At 39.2% G+C, this 12,649-nt stretch overlaps 1 long non-coding RNA gene and 1 pseudogene across 1 annotated transcript; one reads left to right on the top strand and one right to left on the bottom strand.

The window, feature by feature from the left end:
• Nucleotides 1-6,947: 6,947 nt before the first annotated feature.
• LOC136483793 (uncharacterized) lies at nt 6,948-7,427 on the top strand. The gene is made up of 3 exons (XR_010765644.1): nt 6,948-7,111; nt 7,203-7,313; nt 7,398-7,427. It is a non-coding gene; the product is annotated as an uncharacterized lncRNA (long non-coding RNA).
• Nucleotides 7,428-8,318: 891 nt separating this feature from the next.
• Nucleotides 8,319-11,942, bottom strand: LOC136456750 (uncharacterized; annotated as a pseudogene).
• Nucleotides 11,943-12,649: the final 707 nt, after the last annotated feature.

Here is a 12,649-nt window from a genome sequence, read left to right as displayed (position 1 = left end):
TATGAGAATTGATCGTTTAGAGTTTGAGTGAGAGTTTTATTTGTGTGAGTTTCATAAAATAGGTTCATCATGGTTGTTGCTGAAATAGTTAGATGACACGTGCACATATATGATATCACAAATATTTTTCAACTATTTTTCTGGATTAAATTAAATCTAAAAATGCCTAAGTTTCTAACAGCACCTGTGGACCTCGTCATCCGTGGAAACAGGAAATTAGGCCAACACCCTCGTTAGAGTTAGGCAACGATGGCAGTGCGATGCCCAATCCTGACCCAATCGAATGCGAGAGGCAGAGGGCAGCTAGAGACAACCATGGGTGATGAAGGCGTAGCCACCATCTCCTCCTGTGCCACCGACGATGTCCTGATATTTGTCGTGCACTGCATCCATGGCCCAGGTTTCACGAGTGCCACAAGCTAGTAGAGAAGGCGGGCATCCGGGACATGTGCAGCGTGCACAGGGTCGGCCTCTAGCCAGCGGAGGAGGCATGACGAGATCGGGTGCCACAAGCTAGCAGATATGGCGGGTGGGGTCGGATGCTACAAGCTGGTAGAGAAGGCGGCCCAAGGTAGACCATTGCTGGCTAGCAGAAGCGCACTCAAAGTCAGCCGTTGCAGACCAGAGGAGGAGGGTGGACGAATTTAGGAGGGGTACAGATGCAAAGCTGTGCAGATGCACGATTTTGGGAAGGATGTGTTAGCGCCGTGATGTATGGTGCGGAGGAGATTAAAAATAACTAGTGCTAAGGTGGAGGAACAAATGCTCAATCGGCTAGAGGTCTTGTGTCAGTGGTGTGTTTGGTGCTACTCAGTAGACGTTGAAACTTGAGGCTTTTTAGTTGTAGATAGATAGATATTAAATCTCAGTAAGCAACGAGTTCCGCCCCCAACCGTGCAACTAACGCATCAACAGATGCAGAAGCTAGATAATCATATTGCTTATGAAATATGTTGAACACGGAGTTATGAATTGGAATATATTCAAAAGAAATTTATTAGCACTCAGTGCACTTTGAAGCATTAACGATAACAAATTCTGCAGTCTCGCATGAGCTAGTACAAGTTTTAGTTTTGCAATTAATTATTATTTTGGTAATGACAATACACTAAAAATAACAACAAACCACAACATCATAAGTGTTGGTGAAATTTTATTGGTATATAGTGTGCAAGAAGTTTCATTAGTCTGCATCCTGATTGCCCATCCCCTCCTCAATCCTGAATTGAGGTGGCCTTCCTGATGGACGACTGACAATGTTCGTTGAGCTAGTTGCTTTTTTTGCCGGCAGCCTTCTTGCTTCTAATGTTTTCTTATTCAGACTCATTTGCACTAGTAGAAAACAGACCTTTTGTCTCGGCACCATTTTCGGAGTTACTTCCGGTATTTTTTGAACCCGGGAGTGAAGGAGATTTAATCCCGGCTATACCCTCGAGCCGGGAGTAAAGGTCGCTGGCCAACGCTGCTGGCTCGGCAGGCAAACCTTTAGTCCCGGTTCGAGGCTATAACCGGGACTAAAGATCGACATTTAGTCCCGGCTAGAGCCACTAACCGGGACTAAATGTTTAGTCCCGGCTGGAGGCTTTAGACGGAAATAAATATTGCTCTTTGTTCCTGGTTATAACCTCTAACCAGGAATAAAGCTTCCGTCAGTAGTTATTAAAAAAACAAATAGTTTTAGTTTATTAGTTTCATTTATAATCTTTTCTTAAGTATACTTTGATTTTTAGAGTCTTTTGTTGAAAAATAGTTTTAGATTTTAGGGAAAAATTATAATTTTCACACATAAGTTTTTAAGTTTTATTTTACCATATTTCGACGCAAAATTCTAGTGTTTTCAATCTATAATTCACCGTATTTCGTCTCACACGGCACAAAGAAAAATGTAATAATAAAAATAATTATCAGAAAAACCTAAGATCTTGTGTGGGCCCATATTTTGGGGGTAAATGACTGCAAAAAAATTTCAAGCCATTTCGACATAGGCGGAGTCGACGTGCTTCACAGAGGTATATAGAACATTTCGTCGAACCCTATCTATACACCTAGGTTCTCTGGGATTCTGAGGTCCATGTGTTTTCCAGTGCCGGATTGGTCTCCAACTTTTTCTCAAGACTGCAAATGCCCTGTGTGGGTCCACCGCCAAGTTTGAGATTTTTCTGAGCTGGTTTGGTGCTTTTTGCACTTTAATTGAATTTCCGCGCGAATTCACCGATTAATTATACGTTGAACTGAGTCCACCTCGAAAAGATCTGGAATGGTGCCAAACTTTGACAAATGGTCTCTTGTGCCCTAGGTGACAAATCTCTGTGGAGGTCGGCGCAAAATTCTAGTGTTTTCAATCTATAATTCACCATTTTTCGTCTCACGCGGCACAAAGAAAAATGTAATAATAAAAATAATTATCAGAAAAACCTAATATCTTGTGTGGGCCCATATTTTGGGGGTAAATGACTGCCAAAAAAATTTCAAGTCATTTCGACATAGAAGGAGTCGACGTACTTCACAGAGGTATATAGAACCTTTCGTCGAATCTTATCTATACACCTAGGTTCTCTGAGATTCTGAGGTCCATGTGCTTTCTAGTGCCGGATTGGTCTCAAACTTTTTCTCAAGACTGCAAATGCCCTGTGTGGGGCCACCGCCAAGTTTGAGATTTTTCTGAGCTGGTTTGGTGCTTTTTGCACTTTAATTGAATTTCTGCGTGAATTCAATGATTAATTATACGTTGAACTGAGTCCACTCGCAAAAAAATCTGGAATGGTGCCAAACTTTGACAAATGGTCTCTTGTGCCCTAGGTGACAAATCTCTGTGGAGGTCGATGCAAGATTCTAGTGTTTTCAATCTATAATTCACCGTATTTCGTCTCACGCGGCACAAAGAAAAATGTAATAATAAAAATAATTATTAGAAAAACCTAAGATCTTGTGTGGGCCCATATTTTGGGGGTAAATGATTGCCAAAAAAATTTCAAGCCATTTCGACATAGGCGGGGTCGACGTGCTTCACAGAGGTATATAGAACCTTTCATCGAACCCTATCTATACACCTAGGTTCTCTCGGATTCTGAGGTACATGTGCTTTTTAGTGCCGGATTGGTCTCAAACTTTTTCTCAAGACTGCAAATGCCTTGTGTGGGGCCACCGCTAAGTTTGAGATTTTTCTGAGCTGGTTTGGTGCTTTTTGCACTTTAATTGAATTTCCGCGCGAATTCACCGATTAATTATACGTTGAACTGAGTCCACCTCTGAAAAGATCTGGAATGGTGCCAAACTTTGACAAATGGTCTCTTGTGCCCTAGGTGACAAATCTCTGTGGAGGTCGATGCAAAATTCTAGTGTTTTCAATCTATAATTCACCTTATTTTGTCTCATGCGGCACAAAGAAAAATATAATAATAAAAATAATTATAAGAAAAACCTAAGATCTTGTGTGGGCCCATATTTTAGGGGTAAATGACTACCAAAAAAAATTTCAAGCCATTTTGACATAGGCGGAGTCGACGTGCTTCACAGAGGTATATAGAACCTTTCGTCAAACCCTATCTATACACCTAGGTTCTCTGGGATTCTGAGGTCTATGTGCTTTCCAGTGCTGGATTGGTCTCAAACTTTTTCTCAAGACTGCAAATGCCCTGTGTGGGGCCACCGCCAAGTTTGAGATTTTTCTAAGCTGGTTTGGTGCTTTTTGCACTTTAATTGAATTTCCGCGCGAATTCAACGATTAATTATACGTTGAACTGAGTCCACCCCCGAAAAGATCTGGAATGGTGCCAAACTTTGACAAATGGTCTCTTGTGCCCTAGGTGACAAATCTCTGTGGTCGATGCAAAATTCTAGTATTTTCAATCTGTAATTCACCATATTTCATCTCACGCGGCACAAAGAAAAATGTAATAATAAAAATAATTATTAGAAAAACCTAAGATCTTGTGTGGGCCCATATTTTGGGGGTAAATGATTGCCCAAAAAATTTCAAGCCATTTCTACATAGGCGGGGTCGACGTGCTTCACAGAGGTATATAGAACCTTTCATCGAACCCTATCTATACACCTAGGTTCTCTCGGATTCTGAGGTCCATGTGCTTTCCAGTGCCGGATTGATCTCAAACTTTTTCTCAAGACTGCAAATGCCCTGTGTGGGGCCACCGCCAAGTTTGAGATTTTTCTGAGCTGGTTTGGTGCTTTTTTGCACTTTAATTGAATTTCCGCGCGAATTCATCGATTAATTATACGTTGAACTGAGTCCACCTCCGAAAAGATCCGGAATGGTACCAAACTTTGACAAATGGTCTCTTGTGCCCTAGGTGACAAATCTCTGTGGAGGTCGATGCAAAATTCTAGTGTTTTCAATCTATAATTCACCGTATTTTGTCTCACGCGGCACAAAAAATGTAATAATAAAAATAATTATCAGAAAAAACATAAGATATTGTGTGGGCCCATATTTTGGGGGTAAATGACTGCCAAAAAAATTTCAAGACATTTCGACCTAGGCAGAGTCGACGTGCTTCACAGAGTTATATAGAACCTTTCGTCGAACCCTATCTATACACCTAGGTTCTCTGGGATTCTGAGGTCCATGTGCTTTCCAGTGCCGGATTGGTCTCAAACTTTTTCTCAAGAATGAAAATGCTCTGCGTGGGGCCACCGCCAAGTTTGAGATTTTTCTGAGCTGGTTTGGTGCTTTTTACACTTTAATTTAATTTCCACGCGAATTCACCGATTAATTATACGTTGAACTGAGTCCACCCCCGAAAAGATCCAGAATGGTGCCAAACTTTGCCAAATGGTCTCTTGTGCCCTAGGTGACAAATCTCTGTGGAGGTCGACGCAAAATTCTAGTGTTTTCAATCTATAATTCACCATATTGCCAAGGGGGTCGTACCTAAATCAGCATCGTGGCCTGAACGCACAAAGCGTTGGTTTTTAGGTCATGGGGGAGGATTGGACCCAGTCACCGGGAAGCTCGTCCATGGCACAAAACTCTAAAGAACAATAGAAAGGTTGATTCAAATTCTAAAAGCTAGAGATAGTGGACTATTTTGGCCCAACAGAGAGAAAGATGAACTGACATATTCCATCAGGACTGCTGAGCATTGTGGACGAACTAGAGGCAAAGGGGCCATTCTGTGGGTGCAAGGTTTCCTTGAATGGATCGATTCGTACAGAAGCCACCAGAGACTGAAGGATGAGGAGGCAGAGAGGATCCACATCTTGTAGCAATATGTTATTGAGTCACAGAAAGCGGTGCTTGAATCACAAAGGCGAGAAAAAGAAATGCAAGCGAAAATGCAAGAGGAAGTCGCAAGGCAAGTGCAAATACAACTGAGTGCCCATAGGATTACAACAGCTCTGGGAATCAACATTAGCTCTGATTAGTTGAGAAGCAGTTGTGCTTCTACGAAGCTACCTGATGCCATAAAAGATGCAGAGCTGCGCTTCCCCATGGATGACATCACTGAACCTTTTATATCATGTGAGCTACACATTCCAAAAGATAATGGCACAGTGAAGGTGGCTATTGGTGTTGTAAACCCTATCAACCGTACCAAGACACCAAGAATCCATGGGGCAGTAGTACCAGCTGGATATGCTATCGTCTCGGTGGATAAAGCTATTGAAGATTTTAACGATGTGCCTCTTGACATTCATGGAGGTGATGGGGAGAAGACCGTGGGAGAAGCAGAGAAGTCATTCATTGCATGGCGCAAGCTCTACATCAATATTCCTGGGAAGTCGTTGCCGCACAATAGGTACGGATGAAAGTGAATGAAACAATTTTTTATTAATTTTATATTGCCTCTTAAATAACAATTGACTCATTGTCTTCTGTACGCACACAGCAGGGCCTCCCCCAACCTAAGTCCAATAGTACAATCACCAGACCAGCATAGTGCTCTGGGCGGCGGTTACGATGGGGTAGAAGACACGGCTGCATCCCCACCATCTCCAAGACGGTCTCCACCATCGCCGCCATCGCCACCAAGGCGTTCCCCAACGCTGCCTCGAAGGTCTCCAACTCTTGTTCCCCCACCTCCTCCCATGAACTAGGGAAGACGGCTGCAAACAAATAAGCCATCTGCCCCACCGACGAAGACGACCAAGAAGGCCCCCGTGAAACCAAGGCCAATTCCATAGAAATTGCCTGGTGAATGAGTAAAGAGGAGTTAGATGATGCAGTTAAAAAAACGTCGATGCATTCTTCTCAGGCACAAGGAAGAGGAAGCAGCAGGAGCAGAAGCACTTCCACCTACCTCCAGCTAAACTAAGGCGGATGGTGGAAGCTGAGCAGAAAAAGAGGCAGCAAGCTCATAAGCCCTCGCCACCATCAGACTTTGACCGCACTCTTAGCAAGATAATCAAGAAAGCTGCTAAAGCAGGGAAAACTATTGCACAACTCGGAGAACAAGAATTGTAATCAGTCCCTCCTCTAGTTATTGCTAATGAATATGGTTCAAACATAGATATGCTGGATATGATGGAAATACCTGCTGATAAAGAAGTGGATATGGCAAAACTTGCTAACTTTTATGCTATGAGTGGTATCGACCTTGGCGATTTCCTCTTCGAAAGTGCGTCGGTAGCGGATGAATGGCAGAAATATGAGCATGGCAGGAGTCTATGGAATCCTAAGACCATCAATGAACTAGGTACACAATTGTTCAAGCTAAACACCTTATACCTCGATGCGTGTCACCGGAAAGAGTTCTATATTTCTGTCAGAATCAAAGACGACCATTGGTTCCGTGGCGATGACGTTATGTACATTGAGTTAGCTGAATTACACCAACTAGTCCACCAGAACTCTCTCAACAAGACTCTCATCAGCTGCTATTGTCTGTAAGTGATTCTTTCTACTAATTAATAATAAGTCGCTACATATGTACATGTCTATGTTTATTATCCTCACTCTATATATATGATGCAGGTTTGAGATGGGAGAGTGCAAAAAGAGAGGGTGTATTGATATTGGTTTCATTGATCCACATATCGTATTCAAAAACCCTAAACCCCAACCAACATGGAAAGCAGAAACGGAGGCCAATATCAAGATGTTCTTAGAGAAGCAACGTGACAAGAAATGTATACTCTTCCCCTACAACTTCAGGTAAGTATTCATAATGTTGACGATCGTGTATCCATATATATATGTTCACTGTACCTGTGAGCTAATTAATGAGTGTTAATGGACATGGCAGTGAACACTAGATATTGATGGAACTTGATCTGGAGAAAGGTCTTCTAGGCATATGGGACTCGATGAGAAAAGATCAAAAAGAGTTCTAAGAGATGATAGATATTATTCAGAGGTAATTACAGTCTCACTAGCAAAACTATTCCAGTCTCTCTGCATGCAAATTAATGGTCCAAATATTTTTTATGTTATTTGGTAGTTGTTGGGAAAAGGTCTGTCAGGAACACCATATGAAACGCAAAGTGCCACTGAAAGTAGTGCTATACAAAGTAAGTACTATATACCTACCTTAGTTCAATTTCCCTATGCTCGGATGATGATGAATCTTTTTCTCGTAAAGTGGGTTCTGCTGTAGCCCTAGGGGACCAATCTCTGTGGATACCATGTTTGCGAGTTCATGAGAGTGTGATAAAAAAGAACTAGTCTAGAGGAAAAAAGGGTAAGTGTACACATATATATATATTCTTCATACATATATTTATATATATATATATATTCGTGATAGATACAATTTATTTATCATTATTCTTGATACATATATATATATATATACTAATATACTTTTTCTTTATCTCATATCTCAAATTGAAGACTCGTTGGTTGAAGGAAAAAAACCCTAGACACACACCATCTCAAAGCAATCCAAGAGACAATAGGTGGATTTCTGAATGATCAGGTCTTAACTCCCGGCGGCGAGTTTTACTATGACCCAAATATGTGATGATGAAAGCCAAATTTCATATTGATCCAAAGAACATGTGATGATGAAATGTACAATTAATGCAAACTTTACATGTGACGATGAAATGTAATATTATGTTTTAGTTTACTTTTACTTGTGTTGCTTGCGTGCATTGATTGAGCGAAAACTTTACAGTACGCGCGCGTATATGTATATTACTTTGCAGCGAATAATGCATATTCGAAAACTAAATTAAAACAAAAAAGAATCATCAATTGAAATAAGCAGGAAAAGAAAAAAAGACCCTTTAGTCCCGGTTGATAATACCAACTGGAAATAAAGGTGCTAGCCCAGGCGCTGGCATGGCTACCTTTTTAGTCCCCGTTGGTATCACCAACCGGGACTAAAGGTCCACTTGTATTCCCGGCTACTAACCCTTTATTCCCGAACTCCTATTCCCGGCTGCGTAACCGGGAATAAAGGGGGTTGGCAGCCAGGAATAGAAGCCTTTTTTACTAGTGTTGGTGAATCTGAGCCACTTGAGGTATCACCATCATTTGCTAGCATAAAAAAAGATAAATTAAGTATCAAAGCATGGAAGGGAAAACACAACATGTTAAACAATAATAAAATAATCATATTAGTTTAATTGGAACCATTACATGTGTACTGACTTTTACCATTCAAATCTCACGTATAATTTGTTACTGAACATGCGTGCTGTCTAGTTCCATATGTAAACAATCTTTCTATTGAGGCATGTGTTTCAATCAAGAAGGTTGGATGCATCTAATCAACCACGCAAGTTTGTATCTTGAGATTGTAGTTCATGCATCTAATCAACCACACAAGTTTGTAGCTTGAGATTGTAGTTCATCACTAAAAGAGGTATTCACTAAATTACCAGGGCTATCCCATCAGTCCTAGTTTGAGTTGGATTCAAATGAAATTCCGCATGAGAAGATTTAACAGGAGGTGAAAAATGAACTTAGTGTCGCACAGCAATAAACCAACTTATTATATCTATATTAACTAGTATTGCGTGCTATGCATGCTAAGGATCATGGGCATTTGGTCTGGTTAATCATCTAACTACGAATACTCTTGAAACTTTTATTTGTAAAGTTAACTCTTTGCTTACTTATCTGGTGCTCACAAATTGAGTAAAAGTCATAATACAAGCCAAATAATTAAAGGCCAAAGTATAATGTTGCCATTTTATCTCAAACTAAGCACATCAGATTTAAAGCTTCCATGTAAGATACGATATTTCAGTATCTTTTGTTGTATAGAAAATTTGCAAACAACCCCTGAGAGTTTTCATCAAATTTTGTGATAGCAAATACACCATCATTCCCAATGCACAAAAAGAAATGAGAAGACCGTTAGAAGCAACAATGCAAAGTTTAAGTAGCAAAAAACAAAATATGAACTCTTGATAACCAACCCCAAACTATCTTTGATGTCATGTAAGTATTTGCAAATTTTTAGAACATAAATAAAGTAATAAGAACTCAAGCAGGTGGCACACAACTATGCAAGAATTATGATAATAACAACAAATGTAGGAACTTACAGTCATCTATATTTCGATCCTGTTCCATTTCTGGTGCTCGCCTAGACCGAGATGATCCTATGGGCTCCTGATAAGGCTTCTCATTTACTATTAATCTTTTACGTAAACTTTCATGCTGCCATAGAAAAGAAAAATTAATCAATTATATACTAGAATTACCTCTGCAGTTTTCCACTGCTACTCTTTATAGTCATTAGATTTGATTTTGTGCACTATGATATATATGCTCTGCGATATATACTATTGACTACTAGAATTTTTATTACAATATACCTAAAGTGCTGGAAGTGTACAATATATGTTTTTGAAAACTAAATAGTTTAAAGTTATATTATTCTAATATTGGAAAGTTTAGAAGCAAACATGTTGAGAACGTAAACTTTTTGTGGGTGGTGGGAGTATAAGAAATCTTATCGCCAAAAAACCAAGACCATAAATAAAATTACCACTACAAAACATTAAGTGAAACTTGATTTCCATAACATTGTTGGCCCATAAATAATTATTACCTAGTTACTTATTGCTGATGGTAATGGTAAAAGAAACTAGGTAACAAGTAACAGAAAGAAATGCAAATATGAATTTGGAAATTAGGAAAGACAATTGTGGATCAATCCAGTGGCACGGGAACAAATTTCACTACCTTTGTTTCTGGATGGTAATGTCCAAAATGCAAGCAACTAGGAAAAAGTATGTCATGCAGATTTTCATTCGATAAACAAAAAACCAAGAGAACAATTACCATATCTGCAGATATTTCAAAAGAGTACAGATCATGAACACTTGTCCTTTGAATAAATGCATGCCTGGATACCTTTCCAGTTTCTAGGAAGGATAACGCAGATTTCAGTGTGCAGAATGTGTAGGAACTAGCAGGATCTGTGTAATACTGCATGATAAGACAAAATAATGATTCCTAAATCAAGCAATCTTCATTTATTTAATGGTAAAAATCATTATTCATGAGCCATATTATTTACCGGATCTCTCCTGATCAATCCTTCCTTTTTCTTTCTATATACTATTTCTTTTACCCAACCTTCAGGCAATCTACTTGGTCAGATGTCCACTTTTGCAAGTATCTACAAATATGCCAAAAGAATAAATAGAAAAAACGTCAAACACTCAAAAGATGTAATGTGTTATTTGAGTTGAACAATGTTCTAGCAAGAGACACACGTTGTCTTCAGAACTTGTGTCACATTGTCCATTGGTGTCGTACCCAGAGACCTTCGCCTCATTGACATAGAGTAGTACATCTTGCTTTGATAGCAATCGCACACCAGTGATTGAGTGGACATAAAACTACAATGAAACCATAAGGACTATCAATAGTAGCCATCAATGTATACTAAAATCATTAGTACACAAAATTGTTTGCACTTGATCCTCCATTTCAAAATTAATTCAATTACTTCTAAGACCTGATGATAACATATATATAACTTTATTTATAATAAGTTTTATGGATCAAAGCTGGACAATGGATAGTATATACATAATAAATAAGTTTCCTAAATAAAAACAATAATTAAGTTTAAGAATATAAAGATGCAATGATCTCATGTAGTGATATTCCTTACATACCTCCACTCTAGTTTGCTCCTCACCGGGGTGCAATTACGTACTCAGAATCTAGCTATTCCATATTATCCTCTTCTATAATTCAAAAATGTTCAATGTATTTGTTTATTAATTGGAAAAAAATTTTGTACTGAGTTTCTTGTTTGAATGTAACAATTTGCACACAAATAGCAGAATGTTACAATGAGAGATAGCTTGTTTAATTGCAATTATTAGTTACTATGAGAGCCTCAAAGTAATGTAAAACCAGCAACATATATAATATAGCAATGGTACCAACTAACTAAACTTGTGGCTATATCCCTTGTACATCTTGTCTGTCTTCTCCCCACCAGCTCTTATCTCCATCACCCACCCATTTGGAAGCCATTCGTGTTGTCTTTGAATATGCAAGCATAATGCACAAACAAAGAATTGTAATAACACGTCTAAAATAAAAAGTTGGTCCTACATAAAAAAATTGTAGTTAGGCACCTGAATTTTGTTTTCTACACCACGTTCCTTCGATTCCAGGATACGCTCATCTGTCCCAGAAAAAAGGTATTCCAATACTTCCGACTTCATGGTGAATGTGTAATTTGATATGGGAGACGTATAGTACTGCATGCAAAATAATTCAAAGGTTCAGAGGAAATTCATAAATTTGAATAATAGGAAAGTCTGGTTTACAGGTGACATTCCGTACAGCACAATTACTTGTTGAATCATATACAAGCACTATTCCTATTGTTTGAGAAACATACTCGAATAATGGTGCCATCTTCAGCGCAGTAGATCTCCATGATCCATCCATCAGGGAGCCAATCTGGCGGCTTTGCTAATGCCTCAATATCCTCCTCTTCCAGATTAGTTGGTTCCTTTGCCTCCGCATCCGATATCATAGTAATAGGTTTGTCCCCCATTTTTTGAGGGTTTGGCTACAATCTACTTATGCTTACCTTCTAGCTTTGTATCTATCAAAGGATTGCTTCAACGATGGGTATTTATACTAATCTTCCTATCCATCTGGTGCTAGCTGGCATCCACCATAGGTTGGAAATTGACTGGTTGTTTGGTAAGGAACAACTTAATGATTCATTTTCAAGATTTAACAGATAGTGTCACGCCTAGCTCATTTAGTGTTGTAGATACTACAGATTTGAAATGCAGATTGCATTATTGATACACAAAATGTAAAATAGGAAGGAGGGTGAGCCAACATCATATGTAACGCCTAGCTCATTTTGTGTTGTAGATACTGCGGATTTGAAATGCAGATTGCACTGATAATACACAGAATGTAAAGTAGGAAGGAGGGTGAGCCAACATCATGTTGTGCGTCTTTATGGTAGGCAAGTGGCAGAACAACTCATAATGTGTAAAGCCTAGCTCATTCAGTGTTGTAGATACTGCAGATTTGAAATATAGATTGCATTATTGATATACAGAATGTGAAATAGGAAGGAGGGTGAGCCAACATCGTGTTGTGGATCTTTAAGGTAGGTAAGTGGAAGAACAACTCATAATGATGCTAGCTGGCATTCTATGTACATAGCTGCACTACAAAGAATACTATGTTTGACCACAGAATGAATCTGAACTTGATGTGGTTAGTGTCTACCTTTCCTGA

This window comes from Miscanthus floridulus, chromosome 1 (assembly GCF_019320115.1).
Source record: "Miscanthus floridulus cultivar M001 chromosome 1, ASM1932011v1, whole genome shotgun sequence".
Taxonomy (NCBI): domain Eukaryota; kingdom Viridiplantae; phylum Streptophyta; class Magnoliopsida; order Poales; family Poaceae; genus Miscanthus; species Miscanthus floridulus.
This window is presented reverse-complemented; position numbering and strand designations above follow the sequence as displayed.